This window comes from Chiloscyllium punctatum, chromosome 37 (assembly GCF_047496795.1).
Source record: "Chiloscyllium punctatum isolate Juve2018m chromosome 37, sChiPun1.3, whole genome shotgun sequence".
NCBI classification, from domain to species: domain Eukaryota; kingdom Metazoa; phylum Chordata; class Chondrichthyes; order Orectolobiformes; family Hemiscylliidae; genus Chiloscyllium; species Chiloscyllium punctatum.
The window spans coordinates 48,104,545-48,122,770 of record NC_092775.1 but is presented as its reverse complement, the minus strand read 5'-3'; the positions used below and the strand labels follow the sequence as shown (position 1 = coordinate 48,122,770).

The 18,226-nt window shown below is 40.2% G+C and overlaps 1 protein-coding gene across 2 annotated transcripts in view; it reads right to left on the bottom strand.

The window, feature by feature from the left end:
- The window catches only part of LOC140463088 (microtubule-associated protein RP/EB family member 1-like), an 85,486-nt gene extending 67,264 nt beyond the window's left edge, over positions 1–18,222 (bottom strand). The window contains exon 1 of one of the 2 annotated variants that reach the window (XM_072556797.1): positions 18,045–18,222. The gene's annotated coding sequence lies outside the window, so the exon portion shown is untranslated. The remainder of the gene's footprint in view (positions 1–18,044) is intronic. The other variant, XM_072556798.1, reaches the window with a different exon arrangement.
- Positions 18,223–18,226: the final 4 nt, after the last annotated feature.

The window sequence follows — 18,226 nt, the reverse complement described above, 5'->3', positions numbered from 1 at the left end:
GCTATAAAAGCAGGTCAGAGGCTAGGAATACTGCGGTGAGTAACTCTCATACTGACTCCCCAAAGCTTGTCCACCATCTACAAGTAAGGATGGTGATGGAATACTTCCCACTTGTCTGGATAATGGCAGCTCCAGTAAAACTCCAGAAGTTTGACATCATTGAGGACAAAGCAGCCTGCTTGATTGGCATCAGATGCACAAACATCCACTCCCTCCATCACATCAGTGTATACGATTTAAAAGATGTACTGTAGAAATTCAAAGATCCTTAGACAGCACCTTTCAAACCCATGACTCCTTCCATCTAGAACAACAAGGGAAGCAGACACCTGGGAACACCACCATCTGTAAGCTCCACTCCAAGCCACATACTATCCTGATTTGAAAATATATTGCCTTTCCTTCAGTGTTACTGAGTCAAAATTCTGGAATTCCCTCCCTAATGGAATTGAGTGTCCACCTACAAAACATGAACTGCAGTGTTTTAAGGCAACTCACTCCCACCTTCTGACAGACATCTAGGGACAGGCAATAAATGTTGGTCCAGCTAGTGACATCCATATCCCACAAGTGGATTTAAAAAAACTTGTCACAAAGTGTTTCAAATTTATCACCAGAGAATTAACCAGGGCCTCTAGATTACTAAACCACTGTGCTAATGCCTTGCCTCCCCTTCAAGTATGTGATGAGAACTCTTAGCTGCTACATAAGTTACTTCACAAATTATTCAGGGTGTTGATGGCAAGTCAGACAACATGTGGAAAGACAAAGAACGAACATTTCAGGTCAACAATCTTTTAGAAGTCTTACTTTAACAAGTTTGGGAGTAGGAATGTGATGTAGAAATTAAGTGCTTGCAAACTCCAAAGTATAAATACACACGGAAATAAATGAAAACCTCGCTCATTTTAGCAGAAAGGTTTAACTTCTGTAATTTTCATCAGATTTGCCCAAACCAGGCTGCACCAGCTTCTATGACCAGACCCAAAGGCAGAGGCAGGAATTAGGGCATCAGGCGACATGCACCAAGAACACCATCAGCATCAGATTAAGTGGCTGAAAGGAAGCAAAGAGATGGGGGTGAACAATCGTAAGTTTTTTTTGTGACCCCCCCCCCCTCACTTTTTAAAAAAAAAGGTGTCACAGACAGTTTTCGAATTCTTGGGACTGTTACAGAATCTGATGATTATTGCAAATGGGTACCACTCCATCCTTTACTTCTGTAGCAACTTGCTTCAAAATCTTAGGAGGGATCCCGTCAGGTCAGAAGCCTTGACACCCTTTGCACCATCAGTTTGCCTCGTAATTTATTTCTAATGATAGCAAGTGCATTTATTTCCTCCTTTGCCTTTAGGCCCTTGACTATTCTAGGAACTGCCCTGAATATAAAATGATTTTTTCCTCATGATTACTTTTACCAATTTGATATTCCATGAGACCAAGTTTGGTCATTCAGCCCATCCAGTCTGCTCCAAGGAGATTATGGCTAATCTGACAATCCTCAAGTCCACTTTTCTGCCTTTTCCCCATAACCCTTGATTCCATTTCTGACAGATAGGTATAGTCAAGGGTGAGATTGAAACCTAAATACACAGTCTCTACATCCCTCTGTGCTAAAGAATTCTACAGGTTCTCTACCATCTGGAAAAAAAAGATATTCCTCCTCATCCATCTTAAATGGGCAATAGCTTATTGTGCAATAATGACCTCTGGTTTTATACTCTCCCACTTAGAGGAAACCACCTTTTCCAGCATCTATCCTGCCAAGCACGCTCCTTTTCATGTTTCAATAAGTGTCCTCTCACTCTTCTAAACACCAATGAGTACAGAGGAACCTTGATTATCTGAATACCAATTATCCGAAAATCAGATTATCTGAAGGAGATCTCCTGGTCCCGACAGACATTTCATCAAAGGCATGTTTCCAACAGTCATCGTGTCTTTTGTTTACAGTGATTAAATAGGCACAGTCTCCAAATGACTGACTTCCCGCCCTCTCTCTCTCTCTCTCTCTCTCTCTCTCTCCCCACGTTGCCTGGAGTTGTAGAGGGGTGTACCCTAAACCCCCCCTCCCCAGATAATTTCTCCAACATGTCCTGTACAGGACAAAAGTGGAACCTGTCAAAAAGTTGTGTCTATGGCTGTGTGCACGTGCGTGCGTGCTATTTGGACACTCATCCCACAAAATCAGCAGCAGCAGTCTTGTTGTTGATTAGATTAGATTAGATTAGATTACTTACAGTGTGGAAACAGGCCCTTCGGCCCAACAAGTCCACACCGCCCCGCCGAAGCGCAACCCACCCATACCCCTACATCGACCCCTTACCTAACACTACGGGCAATTTAGCATGGCCAATTCACCTGATCTGCACATCTTTGGACTGTGGGAGGAAACCGGAGCACCCGGAGGAAACCCACGCAGACACGGGGAGAATGTGCAAACTCCACACAGTCAGTCGCCTGAGGCGGGAATTGAACCCGGGTCTCTGGCGCTGTGAGGCAGCAGTGCTAACCACTGTGCCACCGTGCCGACTGATGTCCAGTCCAGCTGCCCCAGAGAAGGGGCGGGGCAGTGTTGGACAGGGTTGGGTGCAGAGGGGGTGGTGTTGGACAAGTTGGGGGGGGGGCAAGGTTGGACAGGGCTGGGGTGCGGGGGGGTGGTGGTGTTGGACGGGGTTGAGGGCAGGGGCATGGTTGGATGGGGCAGTGGCAAGGTTGGATGGGGGAAGAGGGGGGTGTGTTCGACAGGATTGGGGGCAGGGGCTCACGCACTGTGTGCTGCTGCAGTCTCCTGAACGAGGAGCAGACTTTAAAAACTCCGAGCCCCAGAGGAAAGACATTTAATTGATTAACTGAATAATAGATTATCCGAATGAAATAGTGCCTGCCCATCTCATTCGGATAATCGAGGTTCCTCTATACAGGTCAAACCTATTTAATCTCTCAGGAGATGGTTCTTCCAGAACTGGGATCAGCTTAGTTAACCTTCTTTAGACTGCCTCCAATGTCTTTCCTTAAATAAAGGGATTCCAAAACTGTTTGGAGTATTCCAGCTGTGGTCTGATTAGCGCAGTCCTCACGATCTCCAAGTGACTAACGCCTCGTATAGTTTAGCAAAGCATCCCCATATTTATCAAATAAGCACAGACATAGGCACTTCTGGCAACATCTGTGGCAAGAGAAACACAGAGTTAATGTTTCAAGCCCTGTATGAATTATCTTCAGAATTATCTTTGTACTTCATTTCCTTTAGTATTAAAAGGTCAACATTCCATTTGCCTGCCCATTACCTAAACCTGTATAAAAGCTGTTATGTGATTTATGCACAAAGACTCCAAAATCCTTTCATGCTGTAGCTTCCTACAGTCTTTCTTCAGTTAAATACTATGCAGCTCCTCTATTCTTCAAGCCAAAGTGCAGAACTTTAATCGAAGATTAAAATCACCCATGAGTAACCTACTGTCATTTTCACATGCCTTAAATCCAGATTTATTCACTATCCTACAGAACAGCTACTGTTCAGGAATATACTATTCCCACAAATGTCATCTCCTTATTTCTTACCACTCATCTAGATTGTACATCATTCAATTCTAGATCATTTCTTGTACTTATTCTGTTTCATTTGCAGTCATCAACAAACAAGGCAAGGAAGCACTGCACTATGCTTTTACCATGTTTTATAGTTGGTAGCAAGAGGCAAGTTAGTCACTGAAGAATACTCAGCCTATGCTACTCTTGTAGTCAATTTTTAAAAAATTGAATCAAGGTTCTGGCAAATGGCAACTCAACATTGGTGGTGGTTGGGTGGAGGGAGGGTGGTCAGTATTGATAAGTTATGACAGTCAATATTATGTATATTAGTGCACTGGAATAAACTACATTTTGAACTCAAATCACATAGGATTTATTCCTAAAATTCAAAACTGTTGCCAGTATCACAAATCATCAGTGCACACACAGCTAACCTGCCCCTGATTAGTAGCGAAATTAAAGCCTATTCAACTGAATAGGAAATTTGAACTATGGAATTTAAACTATTCGAACAGATGCAACGAATTGACATCATACTCTGGGTCAATCTTTTATTCTAACCAGGTCATGAAAAAAGAAAACTTAACATAACATTCTCACTTATTTTCCTTGGGTCTCGTTGTAGATAGAGTACACAAAATTGTTTTAATCACAAAATCTACCACAATGTGACAGCTCTCATATACAGTCAAAGTCAGATGCCACTTACATTACGATATGTAGAACATTATTAGACAAAATAAAACTTGTAATACATTCCTCCAACGTGAATGAATTCAGCACAAATGAAGGACATTTTATAAAAGCACAAGGAAACTGGAAAGGCTGGAATGGAGAAAGCAAAGAGAAATGCAGATTCTGTGGAAACTACTTCCCACACCAAGGATAACTGAGAGCAAAATTTATTAAAGCCATCCTGACCACTCAGCTGTTAACAGTTGTCAGATAAACACTTTTCTATGGTAGTCATGTAGTTCTATAAATACTATGCTCCAGTAAAATTATTTTGTAATGTGCAAAGTGAACAAAGTCACATGGAAACCATCATTCCAATAATAGAAAGCCAAGCAAGACACCCATCAAGTAGAATCAGCCAACTTTGATCTAATGCAAATTTTTTATTTGGGAACATAAGAATGGTCATGCAGCCCAATAAATCCATTCTACTATTTAGATTATTGCTAATCTCTACGTCACCTCCATTTGCAAATCTTTGCTTTATATCCTTTGATAATCTTAATTACAACTAACTCAACATCCAGAGTATTTTGGGTGAGACACTTTCAGGTTCTCATGACTGAGAAATACTTTCTTATTTCAATTGTCAATAATATGGCTCTGATTTTTGAGATTTTGCCCAATTCTTCGAGAATCTTCCAAAGTACGTAGGAATACTGTGAAGAGAAATTAATAATTTGGCTCCTCAGGCCGGTACGGCAATTCCAGTAGATCACAAATGATCTTCTACCTCAATGACATTTTCTGCATTATATCCATATCCCTTGATATCTTCAATGTCAAGAAATCTATTAGTATGTCTTAAATATGCTCAATAGCTTAGCGAATTTCAAAAATTCACCATGTTGAAAGAAGAAATTTCTCATCTCAGTCCTAAATAATTTGGTCTTCGTTCTGAGACAGTTCCCTGGTTCTAAACTTGGAAGCCAGGGTAAAGATTCTTCCTGAATCTACTGTCAAGCTATACAAGAATTTTGCCACAATCAATAAGATCAGTTCTTATTTTTCTAAACTCTGGAGGCAATAACTTCTCCATGGTTACTTGAATAAAGTTATTTTAAACAGTTCAAAAATATCACCTATTAGGAAAATACAACCATATCTATGTAATATCATTTTTTGTAAATCTGCACTGTACAGCACATCAAATTCAAAAATCCTTCTTGACGTGATCAGAATTGAACAATTTCTAGACAAGTTCTGACTAAAAATCATCTAATAGAAATATGCTTCCTATCCCAAATGTTGAAATAGAAAAAAAAAAGTTTTAATCAAATTATTCAAGCTTTTGTGTGTATCAGCTGACTAGCTTTTTGTGATTTCTGTATTTCTCCACAGTTTTTAATTTCCTGTCATTAGGAAAACATTTTGATGCGACTTCCCTGGCTCTAAGTGGATGGCATTTGGCCCATATCTCTTTAAACCCTTCCTATTTACATACCCATCCAGATGCCTTTTAAATCCTGTACCAGCCTCCACCGCTTTCTCTGGCAGTTCACTCTATATAGTGAGGAATCTGGATTATCCGAAGGACATGGGCAAGGAGTATTTCGTTCGGTTAATCGAATTCCGGATAATTGAGGCTCCTCTCTACACACCACACTGAGAAAACGTTGTTCCTTAGGTCTCTTTTAAATCTTTCCCCTCTCACCTGAAACCTATAGCCTCTAGTCTCTGATTCCCCCATCCCAGGGAAAAGACCTTGCCTATTTACCTTATCTGAACTCATGATTTTAGAAACCTCTAAGCTTACCCCTCAGTCTTCATCTCTCCAGGGAAAATAGTCTCAGCCTATTCAGCCTTTTGGGACCACAAGCTCCCCAACCCTGGCAATATCCTTGTAAATATTTCCTGAACCCTTTCTAGTTTCACAACAACTTTCCACTAGGAAGGAGACCAGAATTGCATTCCAAAAGTGGTCTAACCAATGTCCGGTACAGCTGCAACATGACCCCCCAATTCCTATACTCAATGCACTGACCAATAAGGACAAGCATACCAAATGCCTCCTTCATTATTCTGCCTACCTGGGACTCCACTTCCAAGGAACAATGAATCTGCAACCCAAGATCTTTGCCCAGCAACATTTCCAAGGACCTTACCATTATGTGTACAACTTCAGCCCTTGGCATATAACTTTCCTAATTAAACTCTGATCCCATTAGACACAGACAAACAAATAGGCAAAACTGATTATTGGCACAGGTACAAAAGTATTATTAAATGGTGAGAAAATGTAGAAAACTTGGCGTTCTTCTGCACATGAAATACAGAAACTGAGCACACAGTTACAGCAGGTAATCAGGAAGGTGAATGGAATATTGGCTATTATTTCAAGAGGATTAGTGCAGGGAAGTCTTACTGCAACTATACAGGTCATTAATATATTTGGTCAAAAGTTGAGGCCCAGTAATCACTAGAGAATATCATTGGTCATATTCTATAAATCACTATAAATTTCTTATATTCTTATTTTGATTTCAACTTAACTAATCTTCAACCCATATCCCAAGGTAACCCTTCAAATTCACATGCTCACAATGCTAATAGTCTGCTATGTGGAACTTATCCGATACTTTTGGCAAGTCCACAAAGATAACATTGCAGGCACTAGTTTGTTCTCAAAAGAATCAGCTCGATTATTCACACATGACCTGCATATCTCAATTCCATATAAAAATGCTGGTCAGCTGATACTTGTTCAAATTTTCTTTACTCTGACTCTGCCGACAGATTCTAGCAACTTCTGTTACACCTGACAGGTCTGAAAATTCTTTCATTTGCTCCTGTCTTAAAATACTGGACAGCATCTACAATTACATCAATTCTTTCTTTCAAACTAATAGGGTGTGTATTCCCAGCTCGAGGTATTTAATCTACCTCAGGACTAAATATTTTCTCCATCATTCAAACCATTCCTTCCTCTCCTGAAACACTATATTCATTTAACCAAATCTGCAATTTCCATTTATCTACCATATTCTTACCTGCTTCTGTCTTAATTCCTTAATTTGTTTACAAAATTAATGTTAGTTTGCTATCCTTTACAAATGTACATTTATATGCATAGTCTTTATATCACTTAGTCTTTCCTGTAATCATTTTAGTTTGCCATGCTTCCATTTAAAATTGTGTAAGCCTTTCTTACCATCTTGTTTGTTGATAAAATTCTTAAGATACATGGAGTTTTAAAAGGGCATGCACAAGTTTTGTGTTTGACAAAATACTGCTTTAATTACTTCACACTATCTGAAGCATTATATACCAAGAGCTTGACCTGATTCAGTGAGCAATTCATTGCTCACCTCTTTAAAATCCTGGTTTATTTGTTCACTTAACCTTCCCTATTCAACCTCAATATCAAGTTCAAACAGTTCTAAAGAAAAGTCACTGGGCCCGAAATGTTAACTCTGCTCTTTCTCCATAAATGCTAGAGTTTTTTCAGCAATTTCTGTTTTTGTTTCTGAGTTACAGTATCCCAATTTCTTTGGTTCTTTTGACAAGTTCAATCATAATATTTGCAATAAATTCTTTCATATTAACCAATTTTGATTCATCATGTTATTAAGTCTAATATGATTTATTCCTGGACAGTTTTAACAGTGGTTATAGCACTGCTGCCTCACAGCGCCAGAGGCCCGGGTTCAAATTCCCGCTTCAGGCGACTGACTGTGTGGAGTTTGCACATTCTCCCCGTGTCTGCGTGGGTTTCCTCCGGATGCTCCGGTTTCCTCCCACAGTCCAAAAAACGTGCAGGTTAGGTGAATTGACCAAGCTAAATTGCCCGTAGTGTTAGGTGAAGGGGTAAATGTAGGTGAATGGATCTGGGTGGGTTGCGCTTCGGCGGGTCGGTGTGGACTTGTTGGGCCGAAGGGCTTGTTTCCACACTGTAACCAATCTAATCTAAACTGGCCAGAATGCATATCAGAAATCCATTGCTTTTACTTCTTCAGCAATTTTATTTCAAGTTGGTAAAAATTAAAATCTTCTGAATGTAGGTTTGTTGACTGAGCTGGAAGGTTCATTTTCAGACATTTAGTCACCATACTAGGTAACATCTTCAGTGAGCCTCCGAACGAAGCCTTCGCCCGGAGGCTCACTGAAGATGTTACCCAGTATGGTGACAAAATGGAGTGAGCAAAACTACATGGAGAACCTCAATGTGAGCTACAGATCTTCTCAAAACTCGCTAATTAAAATCTTCCACTATAACCATGTGCTTCCCAGTATATAATTCCATTTGACATTATCACTAGACACTTGCTTTTAGTTCACCCAACACCATTTCCAATGTCTGACTCCCTCTTATTGATGCTGATTTTTTCCACCACCGATTCTCTGACCAATATTGCTAATCCTTTCCTAATTTCGGACAGCCTGAAATATTTAAACCCCAATTACATAGTTTGTAGCCAGGTCACTGCAACGACCTGTATACTATAAAATGAATTTGAGCTTCAAATGTTACCGATTTGATTGCTTACAATCAGGTTCTTACACCAATAACTCTTCACATAGCTATCCCTTTCTGACATATAGGAATGAAAAGCGTCCTTCCCATATTTTAATTGCTCACTTTTGGTATATAACTTAGGTACAGTAGGAACAAAATCTCCAAACTAGAGGACTTCCAGATCATACACAATAATAAAAACAATAATTAGTGGTTGAGATATGACTAAAACAGTCATCATATTAGTATTTGCACCGCTGAGCTACTAAAACTGCTACAAAAGTAGTGTATAGTTTAGCAGCTATGCACTCAACCATTACTAAAAATCAGGTGAACTGGAAAAGTTTCAACAATATTTAGCACATTTTATGGTCTTTCATAGCTATTAAACAAAGTTAATACAAGAATCATTTTGACATGTTCAAGGATACAAGTTATTCACTTAAGTTCAGTATAAATATTCAAGGTAGGTCCAAATGACCTGTGCCACTATATGAAAGTTTCTAAAATAAATTACAGATCCTGGTTACCTGATTACATCAATATATCTCAAAGTAGTCCAAAGTACTCGATTCAACTAGCAACCTTCTCGGGCCTTTCACATTGATATGTCTCAGATTTTAATGTTAACCTTGCATATCTGAAGAGACATAATTCTGAGTTTTGGCAAATTTATTTGTAATACCATTAAAATGTAAACAGATTTATAACTAGAGAGGAAAGAGTAATCTATTGTTTGACTCTAAGGCCCAACCACACCAAAGGATCCTACATAGCAGAACCCATCATTTGCACACTACATGCCATAGACTGGCACAGATTTCTTGATCTTACAGTACTGTATTAACACTTACATCACACAGCTAACTTTAGAATTTACAAGTCTCTCAGGAAAGACTCCCAAATTAAAGAGACATGGAACCATTGAAAAGGAAGAGAAAAAAAGGCTTATAAATGGTTACATGTAGCACCTTATAAAGCTCTTCTTTTCACTTTGCAATAAACTCAAAAGAATAGTTAGGAAGTTTTGAGAAGATTTGTAGCTTAGGTTGAGGTCGGATGTAAGCTTGCTTGCTGAGCTGGAAGGTTTGTTTTCAGACGTTTCATCACCACACTAGGGATCATCAGTGAGCCTCCGGTGAAGGACTGGTGCTATGTCCCGCTTTCTATTTTTATGTTCTGGGTTCCTTGGGCTGGTGATGTAATTTCCTGTTCTTTTTCCTTGGAGGGTAGTAGATGGCATCCAAGAGTTTCAGTTGGAATGCCATGCTTCTAGGAATTCTCATACTTGTCCTAGGATGGATGTGTTGTCCAAGTCAAAGTTGTGTCCTTCCTCATCTGTACGTAAGGATACTAGTGATAGTGGGTCATGTCTTTTTGTGGCTAGTCATTCATCATGTATCCTGGTAGCTAGTTTTCTGCCTGTTTGTCCAACGTAGTGTTTGTTACAGTCCTTGCAAATTATTGCTTGTTGTCTGTAGAGGGTCTTTTACTGGATGTAGGTTCCTTCCAGCTCAGTGATCAACCTACATGCGGAACCTCAACCTAAGCTACAAATCTTCTCAAAACTCGCTAGAGTCGTTTACATTCATTAGCTGCTGTTTTAGTGTGTTGGTGGTTTTGTGGGCTACCATGATGCCAAGAGGTCTGAGAAGGCTGGCAGTCATTTCAGAGATGTCTTTGATGTAGGGGAAAGTGTTTCGGGTTTCTGTGCACGTTTTGTCTCCTTGTTTGGGTTTGTTGTTGAGAAATTGGCGTACTGTGTTCATTGGTTATCCATCAACAAACACATCGACTTGGACCCCATTTACCACCCTCTCAGAAAAAGAACAGGAAATGACACAGAAAATTACATCACCAACCCAAGGAAACCTAAACAAAGAAGTAGAAAGCGGGCTATACCACCAGTGCTTCATCGAAGGCTCACTGATGATGTTACCTAGTATGGTGACGAAATGTCTGAAAACAAACCTTCCAACTCAACAAGAAAAATTATTCAAAAGAATAGTATCTGCATTATCTGAGAACAAGGAAAACGATTGTAAGATTTAAAAACTATCACCTTTGAGAACTGGTAACTGAAATGATAACTAATGGAGGTCACCGCAGGCAAAAATGAACAACTGATCAATTTTGATTAATTTTGGATATTTTTTAAAAGTTAAAATTACACATTTAGTCATTGATAAATTCAGGATCAGAAATCTAAATAAAACTGGATTATTAACAAGATGCTGAGAGCATATGGAATAACAGATCACAATCATCACTCAAACATCACAAATAGACAACTCTGCACACTAGCTGCTACCGGGTCAGAATAGGGAATAGTTTCGTTTAAAGTGAATCTGATCCAGCCTTTTTTTAAAATTTGGAATTTTAAAGTAGTGTCCCTACCTTGGACTCTTGTGACATGGTGGTGGTGTCCCAGAAGACCAGCGTTCAGGTCTTACCTGTTCCACAGGTGTGTAACAACATCTCCAAAAAGTTGATTAGAAGAATATATACTATCTAAGCAACACAAGGAGGAACTAATTTCATCAAGCTTACATAACCTGAAGTGTGGTTACAACATCTAAATTTATTTAGCACTTTTAATGTAAGAAAATCATCCCAGGGATTGTTGGACTACAATCAGATAAACGCTGAGCCAAAATCAGTCTATAAGACCCAATACAAAGGCTGCAAATTGATCTACCAGAATGCTGTCTAGGTTGGCGAGTTTGAGCTCAGAGTAAAAATTGGATAGGTTAGGTTTTTCTGAATTTAAGCAAAGAAGGTTGAGGGGGCTCTTCAGGTGTAAAAGATTGAGGGGGTGTGGATAGTACAGAGTCCAATAATCAGAGACATAAATTAAGGAGAAAGATGGAAGTCAGATAGAGAGAATCGAGTGAAAATGTGTGGTGGAAGCCTGAAACTCTGCCTCAGTGTGGTGGAAGCCTGAAACTCTGCCTGAAAGGGAGGTAGAGTAAGAAATTCTCATAACATTTAAGCAATATTTAGATAGCTCTAGAGGCTGTGGCATTATATGAGTCTATGGCCAAATTCTTAATCTGTAAATTTTAATTTTTTGACTATCACAAAAAGAGAAGAGTGATGGGAAGACTTAATGAGAGATTCAAGGCATAGCCACCAAATTGAAATAAAGCAAGTCAGGGGAGCACAAGAGATAGGAATATGAATGACGTGAGTACTCACAGCTGTAAGATTGTAAGATATTTCAGAAACAGACCATGGATGATTGAATATAAGGAGAATTTAAAGTGAGACTGTAAATTAGTCAGCACTTCGGTAACAGATAGTGAGGCTTGGCACAAGCTCTACGTTAGATTTATGGCAATGATAACAGGAAAATATTAAAAATCACATTCCACTAGGTTATAGTCCCAACAGGTTTATTTGGAAGCACTAGCTTTCAGAGCGCTGCGCCTTCCTGATGAAGCAGCAGCGCTTTGAAAGCTAGTGCTTCCAAATAAACCTGTTGGACTATAACCTGGTGGAATGTGATTTTTAACTTTGTCCACCCCAGTCCAAAACTGGCTCCTCCACATCATGAAAAGAAAATGGATAACGGTGATATTTCCCTGTAACATTTCAAGTTGAAACAATTTAGCAGCACAACTCAGTTTATTAAATTTTCCTTTTAGTTTCAAAAATAAGATTCCAAAATTATTACTATATGAGAAAAGTATTGTAAAATTGCTCACAGTAGCAAGTTTCATCTCAATATTAAATACCAACGAAGAGTAGTTACCATTTCGCAAACAATAGATGTCATATAAACCAATTGAGACCAGATAATCACAATTTGAAACATTTCCTTAAAAAAAAGTGTGCTACATGGAAATAGATTAGTCAGAGCCATAACAACTCATGTAAACCAGTCATAGACCAAAGTTATATTTCAAGTAACATACAAGTTTTGCAGAATAGTTTCTGGCAGGTATAGCACAGCGGCATTGCTGCCTCACAGCACCAGGGACCCAGATTTGATTCCACCCTGAGATGACTGTGTTGAGTTTACATGTTCTCCCCTTCTGCATGAGTTAGGTGCATTGGCCATGCTAAATTGCTCATAATGACTAGGAATGAGCAGGTTAGGTGGAATAGTCATGGGATGTGCAGGATTACATGGAATAATGTTTGGGGGTGGGGGGGGGAGGTGTGTGTGTGTGTGTGTGTGTGTGTGTGTGTGAGTGAGAGCGAGTGCGTGCAAGGGAGCGAGTGCCTGTGAGAGAGCAAGAGAGATGGGCTGAATGCTCTTTGGAGGCTTTGGGGAGACTCAGATGTACAGCATGGAAACAGACCTTTTGGTCCAACTCATCCATGCCGACTAGATGCCCTAATCTAATATAGTCCCATTCGCCAGCACTTGGCCCATATCCCTTGAAACCCTTCCTATTCACATACAACATTTGAAAGGCATCTGGATGGGTAACTGTACAGCTTCCTCTGGTAGCACAGTCCATAAACACACCACCATCTGCATGAAAAACGTACTCCTGAGGTCCCTTTTAAATCTTTCCCCACTCACCTTAAACCTATGCCCTTGAGTTCTGGACTCGCCCAACCAGGGGGAAGACTTTGTATATTTACCCTATCCATGCCAGTTATGATTTTATAAAACCTCTATAAAAAGGTCACCCCTCAACCTCCAAAGCTCCAGGAAAAATAGCCCCAATCTATTCAGCCTCTCCCCATAACTCAAACTCTCCAAACCTGGCGACATCCTTGTAAACCTTTTCTGAACCCTTTCAGGTTTCACAACATCCTTCTGAAAGCAGGGAGAACAGAACTGCATACAATATTCCAAAAATGGCCTGACCAATCTCCTGTACAGCTTGAACATGACCTCCCAACTCCAGTACTCAATGCTCTGACCAATGAAGGAAAGCATTGCAAGCTATCCTATCTGAGGCTCCACTTTCAAGGAATATGAATCTACATTCCAAGGTCTCTTTGCTCAGCTACAATCCGCAGAACCTTACCACTAAGTGTACAAGTCCTGCTCTGATTTGCATTTCCAAAAGGCAGGACCTTACAGTTATCTACGTTAAATTCCATCTGCCACGCCTTGGTCCATTGACCATCTGACCAAGATCCCATTGTACTCATGATCTTCTTCATTGTACACACCTCCAATTTTGGTGTCATCTGCAAACTTACTATGTTGACATCCAAATCATTTATATAAATGACGAAAAGCAGTGGACCCAGCACTGATCCTTGTGGCACACCACTAATCACATGCCTCCAGTCTGAAAATCAACCCTCCACCACCACTTTGTGTTCTACATTCAAGCCAGTTCTGTATCCCAATGGCTTGCTCTCCCTGTATTCCATGAGATCTAACCCATGCTAACCAGCCTACCATGAGGAAACTTGTCGAAAGCCTAATTGAAGTCAAGATAGATCACATCCTCATCAACAGCGAGTTTTGAGAAGATTTGTAGCTCAGGTTGAGATTTTGGATGTAGGCTTGCTCACTGAGCTGAAAGGTTCATTTCCAGACGTTTCGTTACCTTACTAGGTAACATCTTCAGCGGACCTCACGCGAAGCAATGCTGAAAATTCCTGCTTTCTATCTTTGGGTTGGTGATGTCATTTCCTGTGGTGGATTCACTTCCTATTCCTTTTCTCAGGGGGTGGTAGATGGGGGTCTAACTCGACGTGTTTGTTGATAGACTTCCGGTTGGAATACCATGCTTCTACGAATTCTTGTGCGTATCTTTGTTTGGCTTGTCCTCATATGCGGATGAGGAGGGACACCACTTCAACTGGGACAATACATCCATCCTAGGACAAGCCAAGCAAAGACATGCACGAGAAAAGACACGCATGAGAGGGGAAAGATATAAAAAGAGAGCCAAGGGGCAACTTTTTCACGCAGAGGGTGATACGTGTACGAAATGAGCTGCCAGAGTAAGTGGTGGAAGCTCGTACAATTACAACATTTAAGAGGCATTTGGATGGGTACATGAATAGGAAGGGTTTGGAGGGATATGGACCGGGTGCTGGCAGGTGGGACTAGATTGGTTTGGGATAACTGGTCAAGATGGACAGGTTAGATCGAAGGGTCTGTTTTCATGCTGTATATCTCTATGACTCTAAATGCCAACAATAGAAAAAAAATGCTACTTGGGCTATCCATTCACTGTTTTTCACTAGCTAGTTGGACCTCACACTCATATTAGATTGCGTGTTGGATTAGCCATTTAAAGGCAGTAAGGAAGTGAAGATGGGTAATTTAGTGCTATCTACATACACACGAATACAGTACTAACACAATGAAGAAGATCCAACACAGATCCTTTAGGGACTCCAAAGACAATACTGGGTAAATAACTCATTGCTAGAGATGTTCTGACCTTAACTGGATTAATAACAATGAAACCGAGCAAGAATATCTCCACTACAATAAGCAATGGAGAAAGTAGTTTGAAGAAGGATAATGTCTAATTGAGTCAGTTGCAGGGAATTTGAAGGAATAATACTCCATTAGAAACATACTGCCTTAAAAGAGGTCATTTATGACATGCCCTTCTCTTTTCTCCCTATCGTTCTACAAATACCTTCCATTCAATCTGCTTTGAAAACTGCAACTAAATCTGTTCTTAACATTCTTTCAGGTAGCACACTGCAAATTGTAGTAATTCACTACATAAATTAAATTTTTAACCGTGTAAAATTGGGCATAAGAATAGAATGTTGTTGACAGCCATTAGGTTTATTGTGTTGTATTTTCCAAACTAGTCTAAAATAGAGGTGTAATACTACCATCATTTAGTGCTGGATACAGTATAGCTCAAATGTGATCTGTATGAAAAAAGTAGTCAACTAGATGGCAATCATGTGAGTTTTCACAATAAAATTGAAGATAGGCAGATTCAAGAACAGAAATATTTAGGTGTTCTCTAAAATAAGAGATTGCCTAAACACAGTTAAGCAGCATTGAGTCTCAACTAATTAAATGTTATCCTGTTAGTATGATTTGAACTCAACGACACCTGGCAATGCAACAGATTCAAACGATACTTAAAATTTATTCCTCAAAGCAGTTTTGCATTTTATTTAATTAATTCATTCTAAGAATGAGGATGCCAACGACTAGGTCAGTATTTATTGCGCATCCCGGGGGTACAGTTTAGAGTCAATCATATTGCTGTGGTTCTCAAGTCACTGTAAGGATGGCAGTTTCCTTCCCCAAAGGGCATTAGTGAACCAGATAGGTTTTTTCCAACACTAGACAATGGTTTTATAATTACCATTAGATTCGTAATTCCAGGCTTTTTAAATTAAACTCAAACTCCACAACCTGCAATGGTGGGATTAGAACCTGGTTCCCAGAACATTTTCTGGATTAATGGTCCAGCGATAAGGCCACTAGGCCATCACCTCCCGTTTTATGAAAATTTATCCTGAAAGTAAATATATTCTATAAATTGGTCTTCAATTAAATGGCAGTATTAACATTTTTAAAATTCCCAAAATGCATCAGGTAATGCAAGTTACCTTCAAGTTGAAGTAATATGATCAAATACAAATCAAATGTTAACTAAAGTCAGAATCAAAAGTCTGCAGCCAATAAAACCAGCCCACTGACTCAGCACTAGTCAAAAACAGGCATGTAACTATTCTAATTCCATTTTGTATACTTTGGAACTGCAACTACATATCTAAATACTTTTGAAATGTTCGGGTTTCCGCCCCATCAACATTACAAGCAGTGTTCCAAATTCCCACTACCCTCTGGGTGAAAATATCTGTCCTCACATCCACTATGCTCCTTAGCATTGATCCTTCCAAGACGAGAAAAGTTCCTGTCTACTAATTCTATGTCACTCAATTTTTACATGTCAATCATGTCATTTTTCACCACTCCCACATCCCTGTCAACTCTGCTCTGAAAACACTCCAGCCCAAACAACATTCTAGTAAATCTCTCTGCACCCGCTTTAGTGCATGCCTCCTATAAAGTGGATTCCAGAATTGAGACAGTTTAATACCTACATGATGTAAAAATGTATTGGTATTCACAATATTAATACAGTCAAAGTCGCAACTATTATTAGACGTGAAATAAAAAACCGTAGATAACCATTCGCCCATTTAATACATACACCCTGCAGTTTCTCATAGATGCAAACGCTGGTTGTTTTGTTCTTCAAAACTGATGCCACAAAAGTAAATGCAATGCTCTTCTCAGTACTAGAAATACATTTTGTTTCACCGTGTCTGGTGCTGAATTTCCAAATCTGTATTTCGAATAGGACAGAAATTGGAATCCAGCCTCCAACCTCAGGTTGCAAGAAAGGCCACTTGCAGACAATGAGAGGAGAGCACATTATTTTATTTGTTCCGCAGGAGTTAAACAAAACAAAAACAAACAAACAGTCACAATATTTTTATTTTAAAACTGTCGTTTATGAAGAATCAAGACATCCCCAGCAAAAAATTGAGGCCACCGCCATGTTAGCCATGTGCATCATGACTGCTCTCTTACATTGGGAGTTCCTTCCCCCTGCGAGGTGGCAGAGACGTGAGCGGACAGGGGACCGGGGGGGGGGGGGGGGGGAAATCAGACAAGGATTGACGTTCCCGGCAGCCAATAGGGCCCGCCGTACCGCCGGCCAAGACAGTGGCTGCCAGCCAATGGGGTGGTGCCTGAGGCGCAGGCGGGGCGGGGAAGGGCACGGCGGGGACAGTATTGAGCAAACGGAACCATCCGTCTGTAAAGTACCAGCGCCCTACTTGACAGATAACCACACATACACACACACGAAACAAAAAGGAAGCGGAGAAAAAAGTACCAAATAAAACTGGGACTCGGCATCGTTCACAGTAAATTAAACAATTAAAATGAAATACAAATGTAGCACCTGGGTGTGGGGGAAGGGAGGTACTTGAAGCCTTCTTATAACATGAGCACCATCTTAAAACCTAAAGCAATTAAAAAAGCTCCAACGTGAATAAAATCTCAGAATGAGAAATCGCATTTACTAAATAAATTAGTTTTCAAGAGTTATCAAAATGATCCGGCGAATTCTGTTCCTATGTGAGAGGCAAAAACAGGTTAAAAGACAAAAGAAAGGGCCCGACAGTTTCATTTACTGCCAAGATCAACGAATACGCCAATGCAGGACAAACCCAACCCATAAAAAAGAACCCCATTTCAGTCCATCGCCAATGTACTCGGCCGTCAAAGTAGGCGGATCGCTCTCACCCAGCTTCGTTCCAACATTTTAAACAAAATGTTTGCAAGGAAACTCGTAAGCGGCGAGGCAATAATAACTGGAGTGCAGGGGGATTTTTCACTCACCGGCCGCGCCTCAAGATCGCTGTCTGTCTGTCCGTCCTCCTTCGCTGTCTTCCTTTTTTCTCACCGACCGGATCCGACGCTCGGACTCCCCTGCGAACGTGAAAGCCGCTAATTCAAACCCGTCCAGCGCGTAGCGGCTGACCGCTCGACGCACGCGACATCACGTGCGCTGGCCACTACGT